At 50.1% G+C, this 17,010-nt stretch overlaps 1 protein-coding gene across 3 annotated transcripts in view; it reads left to right on the top strand.

Annotated features, from left to right (window-relative positions):
• PTK2B (protein tyrosine kinase 2 beta) overlaps positions 1-17,010 on the top strand; it is a 123,463-nt gene that overhangs the window by 43,821 nt on the left and 62,632 nt on the right. The window lies entirely within an intron of this gene.

Consider the following 17,010-nt stretch of genomic DNA (forward strand, 5'->3'; position numbering starts at 1 on the left):
CTTTTGAAAAGTGGGGCATATCTGTATGTCGAACTGACACATAAAAATACCCAGTAGAACCCGAACCGGTTTGGCTGAGTGGATAGAGCGTTGGCCTGTGGACTGAAAGGTCCCAGGTTTGATTCCGGCAAGGGCATGTATCTTGGTTGCAGGCACATCCCCAGTATGGGGCATGCAGGAGGCAGCCGATCAATGATTCTCTGTCATCACTGATGTTTCTCTCTCTCTCTCCCTCTCCCTTCCTCTCTGAAATTAAAAAAAAAAAATCAACAAAATATATTAAAAAAATTACCCCGTATATGCTTATTATTCTGAAGTTATTGTTACTCAGAATCTGTGCTCCACCTAGAAGGCAAGAGCACACATCTGAAAACCAGGGAGGCCAAGAGGCCCCTGGTGACGGGACTACGGGCTAGTGGCTGGGCATTTACCTTCCTGTCAAAGTCCGCAGAAGGGGCCCTTGGAGGGTTCAGGTGTGAGCTAAGGCAATGAGGGACCGCAGACTTAGTCCTGAGAAGAGGATTTCAAACAATACCAGTGATCCCTTATTGTTTTCTAGAGTTTCCCATGGACACCGCCACAGATATATGAGACCTCTGGCCGTCGTCCCTTACAACACCCCCTCCCCACATCTCTTCTTTACTCTCAGGTTCCAAGGAAGCTTCTCAGCTTCTAGTTCAAACAGGACGATGACCCACCTGGTATTCCACTTCCTGTGCTTGACAGGAAATGTGAAGCCCAGAGAAGCAGATCCTGGCCAGGACCTTGAGTCTCAGGGTGACATTCTACCAAATCTCCCATCCTCCATCTCGCCACCATCTGCTACGGTCTGAATGTGTCTCCCCACAAAGGCAAGTTGAAACTGAACCCCCAAGGTGATGGTATTAGGAGGTGGGGCCCTTGGGAGGTGATTAGGTCATGAGGGTGGAGCCCTCATGAGTGGGATTCATGTCCTTAAGAAAGAGACCCCAGGGAGCTCCCTCTCCCCTTCCACCGTGTGAGGAGACACTGGGGAACTTCTCACCTAGGACGGGGCCCTCCCCTGACCAGGTCGGTGATCTTGGTGATCACCCTGCTCTCTAACTTCCAACTCGAGCTGTGAGAAACACATTTCTGTTATTTATAAGCCCCTCAGTCTGTGGTATTTCCTTATAGCCGCCCAAACGGACTGAGGCGTCATTGCAGGTGTTCTGCTGGTGCGGGTCACCTTCCCCCAGGGGAGGCTGTCTACTTCTTTCAAGGCTTTGGCCTAATTCCCACCTGTCCTCCTTCCCAGCTCCAGAGGTTTTATGCTGACCTAGTCGGTTGTATATGTCAACCTCATGGTCTCTCCAGGCAACATCCAGCTTCTAGATTTGTGCGCCCAGGGTCTTGTGGTGCTAGGCCAGCCTTAGCCTAGTTAAGTAGAGGAAGTCTGTCAGCTGGCCAGGCCAGGGTCCGCCGAAAATCCAGCAGAGTCCATTCGAGGCCAGGATCAGAGCAGGCGTCTGAGCGGGAGACTTCTAACCTGCATTTCCCCCTCACTATCTAACCTCCCAGTCGGGGAGGAAGTTCCTGAGAGGGTTCCTGTGCAAGGTCCCCTTTGCAATATGCAAATTGCTTGTGACCAAGTCTGTATCCCTGAGGGAGGCACAAGTTCTGTTTGAAACTTCTGAGCACATAGCACAGAGGCTGAGAGAGGATCCTGCCAGGTCAGGGGCTTTGACTCTGGGGTGTTTGTGTGTGTGGGTCTGTGTGTGCGGAGGGGAGGGGGTGCTGCAGGGTTGCAATAGTCTTGGATAAGGTCTTCCTTGCCCATTTAACTCCATCTCGCGCAATGTTTCTTTGTGCCTGCATGTAGGCTCACAAACTCGTAATACAGCATGCTTAGCCCCTCTTGGCTTGTCTCGTTCTCTCTCCTGCACGTAGAAAGGCTTGTGGGGAAGGATATTCAGGTATAGGAAGAAGAAAGACATTTGTCAGGCCTGGCCATGGGGTCCCCTGTCAGGGAAGAGCTGACCACTCTCACTAGGGCCTGCGAGTGACCGCTTGGGCCATGCTCTGCTCTGTAGATGGTCAGCTCTGGGCCCTGGAGACTCTGGAAAGCAGTACTACTGCCTTGGGCTGGGAGGGAGAAGGGCCAGCAGGGTGGGAGTGGAAAGAGCACCCAGGAGTGGCTCCCTTCCAGGCTCTTCTCTGCTCCTGTCCCTTGAAAAGGGCTGTTCTAACCTTGGTTTCCACAGATTTCTCTGTCATTAGAGGCGTTTCTCAGCATATCTATTTTGGAGCTGCAGCTGGTTGCTTCTCAGAATAAACAGAGCTGTGATATTGGGATAAAAGCAGAAAGGCATAGCATCTCCTCTTAATGCCTTCCCTCTCCCCAATGTTTTCCAATCTCTACTTCCCTCTTCTTAAAGGTCTCTTTGCCCTCAGACCCCTTCCACCTCACTCCCTGCCCTGGAGCTCTCCTCCTACCCCTCTTACAATTACAGGCTTCCCTCCCAGGCTTGTATGGGCCCTGCTCTGGCCAGGCCCTTGCTAGGCACGGGGACACCAGGGCCTGCAAAGAACTCAGTGTCAAGTTACACAGGAGTTCATATATTCACGACGTAAGGTAAAGAATGTAAGAGCTGGTCCAGCCCTTCATGCTTACTTAGATGAAGCAACTGAGGTCCCCACTGGCGATAGGCGGTGCTCCTGCGGGTTAAGGTGGGAGCTGTGACATCTTGACCATGAAGTTTTCCTCATACCTTTCTATGTCATTATCCAAATGTCCGTGTTCTTCTGAAATCATTGAAATGGGAGCTTGCCCCTGCAGGGACAGGAAGAAAAATCAGACTGTTGTTAGGACACAGCCGATGTGGGGTACCTGGTGTATTTATGGCCTGAGGTGGCATCCATGAGGGATGACGGCGATCGGGGACACTTTCCGGTTACCTGGAGGTTGGAGGGTCGAGGGAATGAAGAGACTTGTGTATGTGGCCACATTTAAGACCTAGTTACCCATCATCCCTTGCTGTGCCTTCTACCTGAAGCGGGTCTGACCGCACATCAGTGGTTGTGCAGCCTCTTTCTGGTCTGTTGGGACCCCTTCCCTCACTTCTTTGTCCTTTCCCATCTCCTGGCTCTTTCCCGTACTGGCTGCAGTCTCCTCTTGTGAGCTCTACCTAACACCCGCCACCAGGCCTGCATCTGCAGGCTGCTGTGCGGCTTGACCCACATGGGGTTGCAGAGGCAGAGGGAAGGAAATGGTCGTTTCTAGAAATTGTGTGCATTTCCTCAAAACCTTCTTCCTACCCAGGGCCAACATTGTCAGCCTCACCTCAACGGCTCTCTATGGTCGTGTCTCAGCCTGGGCATTGGACCAGCCAGTCTCCTCCGCTGCCTGAAGCAGCTCTGAGAAAAGGGGACAAGCCAAGGCCACTGCCCTGGGTTTCCTTTCTTGCTTTAGTTTTATTTTTAAGGACGAAACTGTGATTAGACTCTGAAATTAGTCTTTAGAAACCTCAGTGGGCCACCCAGTAGCAGAGCTGTTGCTGTGGGGGGTGGGTGGGGGCGGGGCACTGAGCTGTGAAGGACCTACACTCTGAGCACCTGCATGACTGAGAGTTGAAGGTGTGAATGTCAAGGTAAGGCACTGGAGACAGCCTGGCTCTTCCAGGCACCCTGGGAGAGGACAGAGGATCAGGAATGTGGCTTCTGAATTCAAGGGCACTGGGGGTTGTGTCTCGGTTCCACCATTCCTTAGCCCTGTGACCTTGGGCAGGTTATTGAAATGTCTCTGAGAGTCAATTTCCTCATTTGTAATATGGGGATATTAACTATCTAGTTTGAATTAACAGTATCTATTTCTTAATTCAACATATAATGTATTGAGCGTTTCCTCCTAGCCAAGCCCTAGTCCAGGCATGAGCGTACCGTGGTGGGAAGGACTTACATGACACCTGTCTTGGTGATACTTGTGTGTTATAATAAAGGAGAGAACCAGAAAAGGTGTTTCTACTCTATAAAATGTTTAGCCTCTTCTTCAGATTTATAGTTCTCCTTTGGTTAAGGAGAGCATATTAAGCAAGGTTTTCTAAAGAAATAGAACCAATAGGATACGTATGCATATGTCACATATATATGCACATATATCGTAAATATATGATACATATATGTGTGTATATGTATAAGGGAATTTATTATAAGGAGTTGGCTCACATGTTTATGGAGGCTGAGAGTTCCCAAGATCTGCAGTAGGCAAGCTGGAGACCAGAAGAGGCAAAGGCATATAGCTCTAGCATGAAGGCTGGCAGGTTTGAGACTTGAGTTTGAGTTTGAAAGGCAGGAAAAAGTCAATGTCCTACTTCAAAGGCCGTCAGTCAGGAAGGATTCTTCCTTGTTCCAGAGAAGGCCTGCCTTTTTGTTCTATTAGGTCTTCACCTGATTGGATGAGGCCTTTCCACACTGGAAAGGGCAATCTGCTTTACTCAGTCTACTGATTCAAATGTTAAGCTCACCCCAAAACACCCTTGCAGAGACATCCAGCATAATCTCTGACCTAATATCTGGGCACCCCTGGCCTAGTCAGGTCGACATATAAAATTGACTAGCACAGGGTATCATGGTTGGAGGATGCTGTCGCTGAGAAAGTCCTTGGGGTGACCACCCTGTCCTGATGAGGAGGGTAACCCTGGCTGAGGCAGGACAGGATGCAAAGTAGTTGTCCTTGGGGCTCAGTCCAACCCAAAGATTTGTTTTTGTTAGTTGACACTATGTTTTTTTTTTTTTTTTATTGCTTAAAGTATTAGACACTATGTTTTGTAGGTTTGTGCCAACACTTAAAAATTAAAGAGTTCAGCCCAGCTGGTGTGGCTCAGGGGTTGAGCATCAACCTATGAACCAGGAGGTCCTGGTTCAATTCCCGGTCAGGGCACATGCCTGGGTTGCGGGCTTGATCCCCAGTGTGGGGCAGGCAGGAGGTAGCCGATAGATGATTCTCTCTCATCATTGATGCCTCTCTCTCTCTCTCTCTCTCTCTCTCTGAAATCATTAAAATTATATTGTTTTAAAAAAAGAGTTCATGTTAAAATCTGAATTCCAGCTTCTCATGAAAAACTAGAAGTGGTCATGTGGAGGATAGATATCTGAGCTGGGGCTTCTCCTCAGCCAGGTACTGCTTCTCCTCTTGGCTTAGCCATCGGCACCCATGCCTGACCCTCTGCACTCATGTTTGTTACCCGCCCCCCTCCTTTATGAGAGAAGACATCCTGACCTGAACATCAGGCCCCTCACTGTCTTTGTGGGGAGCACGTCAACAACATGCTGTGTCATCTCCTTGTGAGAGCAGAGGAAGGGCAGTATGAGGCTGTGTTCAAAGCACACACCTAGGATCCTGCCCTTCGTACCCTCATAAGCTTCTTTGACAAGTGGCTCCTAAAGTGCCCCCAGGACATAGACCATCCAGCGTTCATTGGGAGGGGCCTTGGGTGGGGGTGAAAAGCTCTGTCCCTTCCAACTAAGGAACAGCCAAGCCATCCAGGGGACTTGGTCTTGGGTGAGTGGCTGGGGAAGGACCAGCAGCATCTCCCTGCTTATCGTTTTCTGTAAGTTTGTGCCAACATTTAAAAATTAGAGATTTCAGCTCTAGCTGGTTTGGCTCAGTGGATAGAGCGTTGGCCTGTGGACTGAAGGGTCCTGGGTTTGATTCTGGTCAAGGGCACATGCCTGGGTTGTGGGGTGGAACCCCAGTAGGGGGCGTGCGGGAGGCAGCCGATTGATGATTCTCTCTCATCATTGATGTTTCAATCTCTCTCTCCGTCTCCCTTCCTCTCTGAAATCAATAAAAAATATATTAAAAAATTAGAGATTTCACATTCAAAATCTCATGAAGTCCTAGAAGTGACTGCACAGAGACCAGGCATCTTTGCAGGTCAGAGTGTCTTATCTTCTCCTTCACGCTTGACCCTCAGACATGGGTCTTTGGATGAAAACCTCTAGCCACAGACTCATGAAAAACATGACTCTTGACTTATGAGGCACAATGAAGGAACTGGGGGTGCTTAGACAGGAGAAGAAATGACTCTTGGGGTACCAAGAGCTGCTTTTAAATAGCTGAAGGGATGTCATATTGAAGTGGGATTGAACCAATTCTGAATGTCCCCAGAGGGCAGGCGTCCAACCAGGTGGTGAGCATAATGCAGGCTTTCCCAGCAATGACAGTGCCTTAGGAGCAGAGGCCTGGGGCATAAGGCAGTAAGGCCCCGCGGCTGAGGAGGCAGCAGGGGCTAGAGCGGGAATTTGATTATTAGACTAAAGGTAGACTGGATCAGGAGTTCCAAACCTGTTACATGTGTGGCACACAGTGAAAATACAGGTAGAGCGGAGGGATTGCCCACAGGCCCAGGGTTCGGGCCATGGCAGGTCTGTTCGAGGGGACCTAGAATTGATTTTAAGCAGGTATGGTAAGCCATGCAGACTCGGAGATGGCTGCCATGAAGGAAGTAGTTGACACTCCTAGAAGCAGGAGGTCCCTAGAAGCAGGAGGCACAGGACACTATGCAGGGCCACATGGGGGAGCACCAGGTAATCAGGAGGCGGAGGGAGGAGTGAGGGAGAAATGTGGGGAAGAGTCTTCAATGTGGTTTTCTTGGGAAGGAACAGGTGAGACAGGGTAAACAGGCTTAAGTGAAGACAGGCTAGTTTGGATCATTTCAGTGGGGTGGAGGGGGAGGGCAGTACAGAGCCTGTTCCTAGTTGTCCGGTATCTGGTGGCCCTGGGGTGATCAGGGCAGGAGAATGGTGGTCTAGAATGTGAAAGCAGAGAAAGGAGGAGACGGTGGGGCAGCTCGGGGTTGGCTGGTGTGCATATGAAAGGCATCCTCTCGACAACTGGGTGCGAACTGGGAGGAATAGTCCAGAGTCAGCAAGGCCCAGAGGTCAAAGCGGCAAACACAGAAATTAGAAAACATGGTTATTACAAGACCTGACCACATACCTGATGGTTTCTCCACATTCGCCACGGGGAGAGCACAGGACAGGGTGCTCGCTGCTATCTTTCTGGCCCTGAGCTGCTGTGATCAGATAGCGCATTCAAGCCTGAGGTGACCCAGGGTCCAGACTTCCTTCCTCTTTCTACAGAGAGAATGGTGGCACCAGAGAGGGAAACCGACTTGGTCAAAAGCTCAGGGTAAGTTACAGAGCAGGGCCCGGCACCCGGTGCTCTCTTGGTCATTCATGTAGTTAGAAGGGACTGGAGGTAGCAGGCATGGGGTCTTCATCCATTAGAGTTTATAATAGGATTACACGACCTAGGAGGCCTCGACCTGCAGCCTCCAGGGTTCCCGGGGCAGTAGGTAGGGGGTCAGAAGTGCAGGCCCTGGCTGGACATCTCTCCTGACTTTCCCTCCTCTGCCCTGGACACATAACGAAAACGTAGAGCCCAGGTCTGAGAGCGGGATGCAGCCGGGACCGGAAGACCTTACGCAGGTCCCAGCTTCGCCCTGCACCGTGGGTCTGGCTTATTTCCCTCCCTGGGATCAGCCCTGACCCACTGTGATCCAGTCATTCCCAACCTGCTGTGTATCATCCTTCTTGTCAGAATAAAGATTTCGCCGAAACCGGTTTGGCTCAGTGGATAGAGCGTCGGCCTGCGGACTGAAGGGTCCCAGGTTCGATTCCGGCCAGGGGCATGTACCTGGGTTGCGGGCATATCCCCAGTGGGAGATGTGCAGGAGGCAGCTGATCGATGTTTCTCTCTCATCGATGTTTCTAACTCTCTATCTCTCTCCCTTCCTCTCTGTAAAAAATCAATAAAATATATTTTAAACAAAAACAAAAACAAAAACAAAACAAAAAAAAAAGATTTCTATCCCCTTTGCCCCACCTGCTCATTCTGATTGAGAATCTCAGGGTAGGCCACCTGTATTTGTAACAATCTTCCCCTGAAGGGTGCTCACCAGACCGAAAACCACCAGACTGTGGGATCCCAGGGACCCACTCCAGCGCTACAGCGAACAATGTGCTGGCCATTTGGGCCGGTCCACGTGGGTGATTCATTAGCACCTCACCACAGAAGCAGTGGGGGAGGGACTAGGGAGCCAAAATGAGTTCTTAAGATCACAGCCACTAGGTAGGGAAGGGGTGGAAACCAGAGAACCCAGCTCTCCTGCCTGTGACAGTCTGCTCGAGCTACTGAAACAAAATGCCACAGCCCGGGAGCCTCAGACAGCAGACATTTATTCCTCACAGTTCTCGAGGCTGGAAGTCGAAGATCAAGGCGTCAGGAGGGTTGGTTTCTTCTGAGGCCTCTTTTTGCTCACAGATGGCTGCCTTCTTGCTGTGTCCTCGCATGATCTTTTCTCTTCATGCAGCTGGTATCTCTCTCTGTGTCCAAATTTCCTCTTCTTCTAAGGACACCAGCCAGATTGGCTTAGGGTCCACCCGAACGGCCTCATTTTACCTCAATCACCACTTCAAAGGCCCCATCTCCCAACGCAGTCCCGTGCCGAGGCCCCGGGGAAAGGGCCTCAACATGGGAAGCCACTAACCCGACCTCCTGGGCTGTGCTCTTCCCTCTGCTCCGCACGCGTCTCCACGGCGGCCTCTCTACCCCCCAGTTATGCACTGAGCCCTGCTCCCCGCCGTTGTGAGCCCAGCTGTGTATCTACTAGGTGTACTGTGCCCATCCACGTCTGGTTCAGTATTCTGTTCACATGACCTGTTTGTTCCCAAAAGGGCCGTGGGCCGCAGCAGAAAGCAGGGAAGCCGATGTTCTGGGTTCTTTATTCCGCTCACCTGGCCCACAGCCATGTTCAATCAGGCGCGTGACAAATGATGGCGATGTGATGGCGATGTCGACAGCCCGGAATAGAACCCGAGAGTGGGAGGTTAATCTGCGCAGCCAGGGCTGTGGGGACCGAGGCGGGTGTGGTTGCCACCTCAGCTCAAAGGCTGAGCAGGGACCAGAGTTCGGACTACTGAGCCCTGAGCAGGAGCCACAGCTGTGCCTGCAAGGTGGTGGGAGAAGGTCCAGGGGTGTGTGACCTTCAATGCCCACGAAACTCTAAAATCCTACGACCCTAAGTCTAGACCAGTGATGGCGAACCTTTTGAGCTCAGCGTGTCAGCATTTTGAAAAACCCTAACTTAACTCTGGTGCCGTGTCACCTATAGAAATTTTTTGATATTTGCAGCCATAGTAAAACAAAGACTTATATTTTTGATATTTATTTTATATATTTAAATGCCATTTAAAAAGAAAAATCAACCAAAAAAATGAGTTCGCGTGTCACCTCTGACACGCGTGTCATAGGCTCGCCATCACTGGTCTAGACCCAGAGAGCTGGGAGTTTCAGGGCAGGCTCTGGGCAGGCAAGTCTAGATGCCCTCCCAGTGCCACTGCTGGGAGGCTGCCTGGCCTCTGGTGTCATCACTGGTGTCAGCATAGCTTGTCTAAAATAATGTCTAAGGGCTTCTTGAAGTTGACATTAAAATGTGTATGAGCGGCTGGTGGTCCTAGTATGGGATGTTCTGTGCCTTTCTGAGCCCGTGTCCTCTCCCTTCTAAAGGGGCCAGCACCACCTCCAGAGAGCGGAGGCAGGAGAAGGGCCAGCTTTGTGAATTTGTCACTTGTGACTGCACGTGGATGGGAAAGTGTATCTGCTTTAGAGCGCCATGAACATGTAGACTCTCTCAGGGGAAGGCGGGCACACTGGCTCAGGCCGGAAGAAGCCTTTCCCAATAGGCCAGTCCACAGGGGGCAGGGGACGGTAAAGACCAGGGAGTGTTGGATGCAGGCATGGAAGGTTCTAGAAGACAGAGGCTTCCTCCTCTGTTTGACTCTGTAGCTGGCTGGCATCACAGTTAGTCCATGGACTCCAGCAGGTACCAGGGGATTTACGTTGGGGGAGATGGGCCTCCTGACAGGGACCCAGGTCCTTCGTTCTGTGGTCGGGCATCATCGCAGGTCCTGCTCAGCTCCCCACAGTGAAGATTTCCACCTTGATGTCTCTGACCTCAGTTTTTTCATCTGTAAAACAAAGGAGGTAAAAACAGATCATTTCTAAGTCCCTTCAGCTCTGGTTCTCATCACCTGTGACTTTATACCTTAGTAGTTATGTTGTCTCCCTTATCAGTATCCTATATCCTTTTTCTTTCCTTCCTAACTACATCTCCATCTCTCACTTTTCCCCACCCCAGAACCCTAATTTCTCCCTCAAGAACCCAGGGTCTTTGCTAGTGGCTAATGATTTTAGCTCCCAGAATTTTAAATCCAGGAGGGTACTTTGGGGAGAATCTAATCTGGTCCAGCGGCTTTAACCTGAAATTGAGGGCCACTGAAAGGTGTTTTTTTGTTTGTTTGTTTGTTTTTAAATTGTGGGGGGAGTTCTGCAAACCTTGGAAGCATTTTCAGCCAAACACTGAATTAAGCCACCTCAGGATCCAGGCTATCACTCTTAAATTTGAGATATTCATGTCAAAGACTTTGTTAGAAACATGCTCCTCTCACTTGATCCCCTCATGTTTTAGATGAGTAAGCTGAGGTCTGGACAGGTGAGGGGCCTTGGCCAGGTTATCTAAGCCTCTTCCTGGCTTTGAAGTTGGATGTGATTCAAAAGATTGTAAATGCCCTGGCTTTTGTTTGCGTACATGAGGCAACAAGCACATTCTCGGTCCACAGGAGCAGAGGAGTCATAGCTAGAACTGGTTTCTCTGGTGGCTCTTGAAGACCTGGACATGGACATCCCCCCACACTGCCTTCTCTCCCATTCCTGCTGGGCCCTCCTGGCTCACCCCCCTGTGCAGGGAGGGCCCACCAGCACAGGTCCCCTTAGCCTCTCCACTGTCGCCGGGCCCTTTCTGGGCTCTGCTACGCTCTCTCCCCCCAGCCTGTCTGCGGTGAAGCTGTGGAGAAGTGGGTTGCTCTTCGTTCTTTTCAGACTTCCTGTGTCTTCAGAAACCTCAATGAAAGAAGAGGTAAAGGGAAAAGGGGCCAAAGACCATTAGGTTAAACATAGCCTTATATCCGACACGGGGGAGCTGGATTCATGATTTTTATAGAACTAAAGCCCAGGACTCTGATTCGCCCCTCCCTTCCCTACTTGGCTGCTGGAGGCTGGAAGTAGGTAGTGGGGTCCTGGCTTCTCAGTCTTGGGTCAAATGTATTTATCGAGGGGGCCAAAGTGACTCTTGAGAAGTATTTATCATGGAAACCAGACCCATCAAAAGGAAAACTTTACCTCTCTACTACAGTTGTCTGAATTTTGTGTCTCTTTTTTTGCATACAACCCAGTTGTAACCATGGGAGCATATTTGTGTAGCAAATATACATATAATCCTTGGCGTTTTCATAATACTTTAATTGCATGTGCTTAAGTAGTCTCCTGATCAATTACCTTTAAAAAATATTGTTTATTTATTTTTATTGATTTTAGAGAGGAAGGGAGAGGGAGAGATAGAAACATCGATGATGAGAATCATTGATCGGCTGCCTCCTACACGCCCCCTACTGGGGATTGAGCCTGCAACCCAGACATGTGCCCTGATCAGGAATCGAACAGTGACCTCCTGAGCCATGATGGCTGGGCTCAATTACCTTTAGGACAAACAGGAATTAGTTAATGATGGAAATTCTGTATCTGGGTGAGAAAGACAGAATTACACATCCTTCTTTCCTTCCTTCCTTCCTTCCTTCCTTCCTTCCTTCCTTCCTTCCTTCCTTCCTTCCTTCGCATGACACATTGCTGAGCTATCTGCCCATAAACTCCTATTCTCAGGGCCTCCTACTCAAGTTGTGACTCCCCAGGGACCCTAGGGGTCAGCTCTGCCCTGGCCTCGCCTGTCCGCCTGGCTCTGAGTTTGTATGCCCGATGTTGGGTCCGCAAGCTCTTTCTCTTCCAAAGCTCTTTTCAAAGAATAACTAATTTTTCTACCTTTCAGGCTCAGGAAATTTTGGCTTGGGTTTTCCCTTTGTATTTTATTCTGTTTTTCTAACCAGGGAAGAAAAAAAAAAATCCTATAGCAGCTCGAGTTATGGTAGGGAAGATTGTGAGAAGAGCGCTGAGCTGGGGAACTCCTTGCCACTGTACTTAGGGTTACTCTACCTTGGAACTACCGTGGCTGGAGCTGTAAACAACCAGAGTTTCCCCCAATTTTCCGATTTGCTGAGCTGTGAGTAACTGAAACCACCTGTTTCTGTTCTTTCTAGTTCCCCATAATGGGCTTGGGTAACAACAAAAAATTAAAACAGAAACCACTACTGTGCTCTGAAATCAGAGCCTCGGAAATACCCAGGAAGGTCCTGCATTTGCAAATGGAAACTCACTGAGAGGGGTCACTACACCCAGTATTTGTGGATCGCCACTGAGGGGGCAGAGGGGAGTGGTGGAGGGGGGAGGGGGGAGGGGGAAGGGGGTGGAGAAGGGGAAGCCTAGTTCCAGCTGAGAGTCCTCACATTACAGTGCCTCTCTGAAACTCAGTGCCCAGTGAGACGAGGGCTAACCCAGCTGTTCTCCCCGCACCCTGGGTGTGTATCAGAAATACCTGGATGATATTTAAAAATCCAGATGGCTGGACCCCAGCTCCAGAGGTCTGTCTCCCTTCACTAGTGTGGGACTACAGCTTGAGATATGTCCATATACATATGTAGATATTGTTAAAGAAAATTTACTCAGACACTTGTTAAAAAACAGTAAAGCAGACTTCATGCGGGGGACTACAATGGGCTTTGCAGCATGGGAGAGTTGAAATAAAACAGGGGAAAGTGAGGATTATAGCCCAGGAGCAGGGTGGGGTGAGCGGATGAAGAATTACTAAGACAGTTGGGTAACCTTTGCTAAATTGACCTAACCAGATTCTTGCTGAAGGCAGGCAGCAGTGATCAAATATCCCCCAGGGGCTGGGGCTGGTATGTGTGTGGGTGAGACATTTGATCAGATAGGAGTGTACTTCACTGTGGCCAGTGGGGGAATCCTGGCGGAACCCACCGAGCAGGATTCTTACTAAAAGACAGAGACAAGCTGAGGTTTGGGTCTAGTCGAGCAGAGGATTCAGAGAAGTCTGATTGCAGTTTGGTCGAGGAGAGGATCTCTGTCAATATCTATATGGACACACGGCGGCGGCCAGGGTGAAGAGGCCATGGGACCGAGTGCTGTTTGGGGCGATGCTTCAGGTCCAACAGTCCACGCTTCTCTTCTCTCCACGAGAATCCGGAGCCCAGGGGACATTACCCTGGGGTGTCTATGGGCCAAGGCCTCTTTGCACGGGTAGTCCCGGGCTCTAGATTATAACAGTGTATAGAGGTCAAGACCACACCAGGAGCCCCCTCAGACTTTGCTGGAATCACGGGTCTGCTCTTTACGTGCTGTGTGATCTATGGGAAGTCTCTTTGCTCAGCCTCGGTTGCCTCAGGGTGATAACAGTTCCTACCTGTAGATTTGTTATTGGGATCGAATGGGCTCATTGTGCACGTGAAGGGCTGGCCCAGGGTTGGTCTAGGAAAGTGCTATGTGTTAGCTGCTGTGAGCCCTTTGACAGGCACACAGGAGGGGAGGGAGGCAGGAGGAGGACAGGTGTTCAGAGATGAGGGGAATCAAGTGACAGTGGGGCAAAGCCCCGCTTCTCCCCCCACCAGAGGTGTTGCCAGTCACTCTGTTCTCTTGGAAGATGGCCTAGAGTGGAGGGTAACTTTCTGTAGTTCCAGGGTTCTCTTGGCAGACTTTCTTTCAATATCATTCTATCCTATTCACTCTAATCCTGATTTTGGGGAGGATTCAGAAATCTAGATTTTAGGATCATATCTTCTCTCTAGTCTAGCTTTGGGGTAAGAGGACTGGCTAGTCTCTGGGCTACATGGAGAATTCAGAAAGTAAGACTGTGTCTGCGGAAGGGCTAGAGGCAGATGACAGAAAGAGGGCTCACTTCTATCCTTGTGGAAGCACTTATTTTTTTTTTTTAAATATATATTTAGTCAATAGAACAGTAAAAGAACTTAAGATTTTTAACTGTATGTAATTTTAAATATAGATGTACTTTTATGTATCTGTAGTTATAATCAATATGTTAACTCCCTATCCTGTCATTGAGCATTTTTTATATAAATATTTTTATGTGTTACCACAGCTCATATTGTTATCATAGAGTTTATTATTACTGATACTAGTGGCCCAGTACACAAAATTCGTGCACATAAAAAGGGAATTAATTAGAGGAAATATTTTAATATTGCTATTTTCCCTTTCTTTATAATAGAAGTGTCAGAGATGAAAGAAAATTAGTAAAATGTATATGAAAATCTCCCTCCTGTCAGAGTCCTGGGCATGCTGTGGGACCCAGAGTCAAGTCCCCGCCCACCCACGTGTGCCTTGAAATCGCAGGAGACCCAGACCCGGTTGGTCCTACCCCCATTGGGCGAGACCCAGACCTAGCTGGCCCCACCCCTGTCAAGCCCTGCTGGGCAGGGGATGCAGCCTCAGGTCCCCAGTCAGGCCCCCTAGCAGGGGATGAAGCCTCCTGCTGATCGAGCTTAACGGTCATTTGCCTATTAGCCTTTTATTATTAAGACTAGGGGCCCGGTGCACGAAATTCGTGCACTGGGTGTGTGTGTGGGGGGAGAGTGTCCCTCAGCCCAGCCTGCCCCCTCTCACATACTGGGACCCCTCAGGCGTTGACCCCCATCACCCTCTGATCGCCTGATCGGTCCCTTGCCCAGGCCTGACGCCTCTGCCAGAGGTGTCAGGCTTGGACAGGGGACCCCCATCTCCCCCCGATCACTGGCTCTGGCCCCCGCCCAGGCCTGAGGCCTCTGACCCAGGCTTGAGGCCTGGGCAAGGGGACCATCATATCCCCCCAATCCCCGGCTCCACCCCCCACCCAGGCCTGATGCCTCGGCCAGAGGAGTTGACCCTCATCACCCTCCGATCACCAATCACTGGATCGGCCCCTTGACCAGGCCTGAGGCCTCCGGCAGAGGTGTCAGGCCTGGGCAGGGGACTCCCAGCTCCCCGCGGTTGCAGGCTCCGCCCCTGCCCAGGCCTAACGCCTCTGGCCTAGGCGTCCGGCCCGGGCAGCGGGGACCTTCAGTGGCAGCGGGGGGCACCGCGATCGTGGGCTTCACTTTAGGCCCAGGCAAGGGACCCCTAGCTCCCGGGACTGCCAGCTTCGATCGTGCCCAGCTCCCATCGCTGGCTCCACTTCCTGCTATCACTGGCCAGGGCGGCAAAGGCGCCTGATTCTCCGATCATGGCTGGGGGGCAGGGCAAAGGCGGCCCCAGGGCCGCCTTTGCCCTGCCCCCCAGCTCTTAGCTCCCCCCTGGGTTTCAGGTCACTGTCAGTGGCAGGGGGCTTCTTCCTGCTTTCCCTTTTGCCTCCCTGCATTGTGCCTACATATGCAAATTAGCCGCCATCTTGTTGGCAGTTAACTGCCAATCTTAGTTGGCAGTTAACTGCCAATCTTAGTAGGCAGTTAATTTGCATATAGCCCTGATTAGCCAATGAAAACGGTATCGCCGTACGCCAATTACCATTTTTCTCTTTTATTAGTGTAGATTGTGAGAATGGCTCCTGAGCATTTTGTTCTGATTTCACTACCTCACTATTTATCATAAATAGTACAGCTATGCCCTAGCCAGTGTTGCTAAGTGGTTAAAGCGTTGGCCTGCACACTGAAGGGTCTGGGGTTCAATTCTTGGTCAAGGGCACATACCTGGGATACAGGTTCAGTCCTTGGCCCCAGCAGGAGCATGTTTGGGAGGCAACCAATTGATGTGTCTCTCTCACATCGATATTTCTCCCTCTCTCTGTCTCTCTCTATCTCCTCCCTTCCCACTCTTCTTTCCACTCTCTCTAAAAAAAAAAAAAATCAATGGAAAAAATATCCTCAGGTGAGGATGAACAACAATAACAGAAGTAGTACAGCTAGGAACATCTCTGTGCAAATGATCCATGCCCACCCCTTTACATACGTGGGGGGCCTTTCCCAAAGTTGGGTGACCAGATCAACATATGTGAGTTGTTATATACTTAACTAGCTTGCTCTTCAGAAAGCCAGTTCTGAGTCCACTGGCCATTGTACCACTTCAAGCCCATAAACATAAGATCTTCTTGTTTTTCTCAGTAACTTGGCTTGTTTAGTAGTTTTGTACTGGTGCCTCAAAGTTGTTTTCCTTAGCATTTTTAACTGCCGAGGAGTTTTTCATCTATTTTTAATTTTTCCAAGCCTTTTCACACACAGGTGGCATCCTGTTTGTTTGATGGGGCATCTAAATTGCTGTTTTATCCAATTCGCATTAAAATGAAAGCTGAGTGCCGCAGTGTACAGATGGGGGACATCATCGTGTTTAATGGTTTTGATATCTGTTTACACAAAGCAGATTTGTAGTGTTTCCCGGATTTGCAGAGAGGAGCAGATTGGGGCTTGGCAGGTGGAGAAGCTTGCTCAGAGGACGGTTTAGTTGTTTTCCGGGTGGGAACCGATGAGGGGACAGCACCTGCACCGTTAGACGTGGGTTTGTACTTTTTGGTTGAAAAAACAAACAAACACACTACTTGCGCGTAATTTTTATTGTCACTTTTTCTGTTTATTAAATGTATCATAAAATACAACTTAAAAAATTCTATGTCGCCATCATGGTTCTACGTATGACTATATCAAAAAGCTGGTATTCCTTTTAGTGCTGCATGGCTAGAAACTGATGCGCTTATGTGTTCGTTTCTGTTTGAGCAGAATTCCTGGGGCCACATCAGGAAAGCAGGGTTCTGAGCCATCCCGTCTGGCACAGGAACAGCCTTGATGTGTGGACACGGCGCCCAGAGCAGCGGGCTTCCTGAGGGGACCTGGGCTGTAGGCTGTGTCTCTTTAGCTCTGATGGGAAATCTGAGTCCTGGTCCTGCCTCCACCACTTTACCAAGGTGACCCTAGGCAAGCTGCTCGGTCACTTTTCCTCATCCTCCCAATGGCAGTGGCTTCTGCCTTGGAAGACATCAGCAAGATTGCCAGGGGGCCAGCACTCTGGAAAGTGACAGTGTGTGGTCTGCAAGCACAGAGACCCTC

The sequence above is a fragment of the Myotis nattereri genome (assembly GCF_964212035.1).
Source record: "Myotis nattereri genome assembly, chromosome: 5".
Classification (NCBI taxonomy): domain Eukaryota; kingdom Metazoa; phylum Chordata; class Mammalia; order Chiroptera; family Vespertilionidae; genus Myotis; species Myotis nattereri.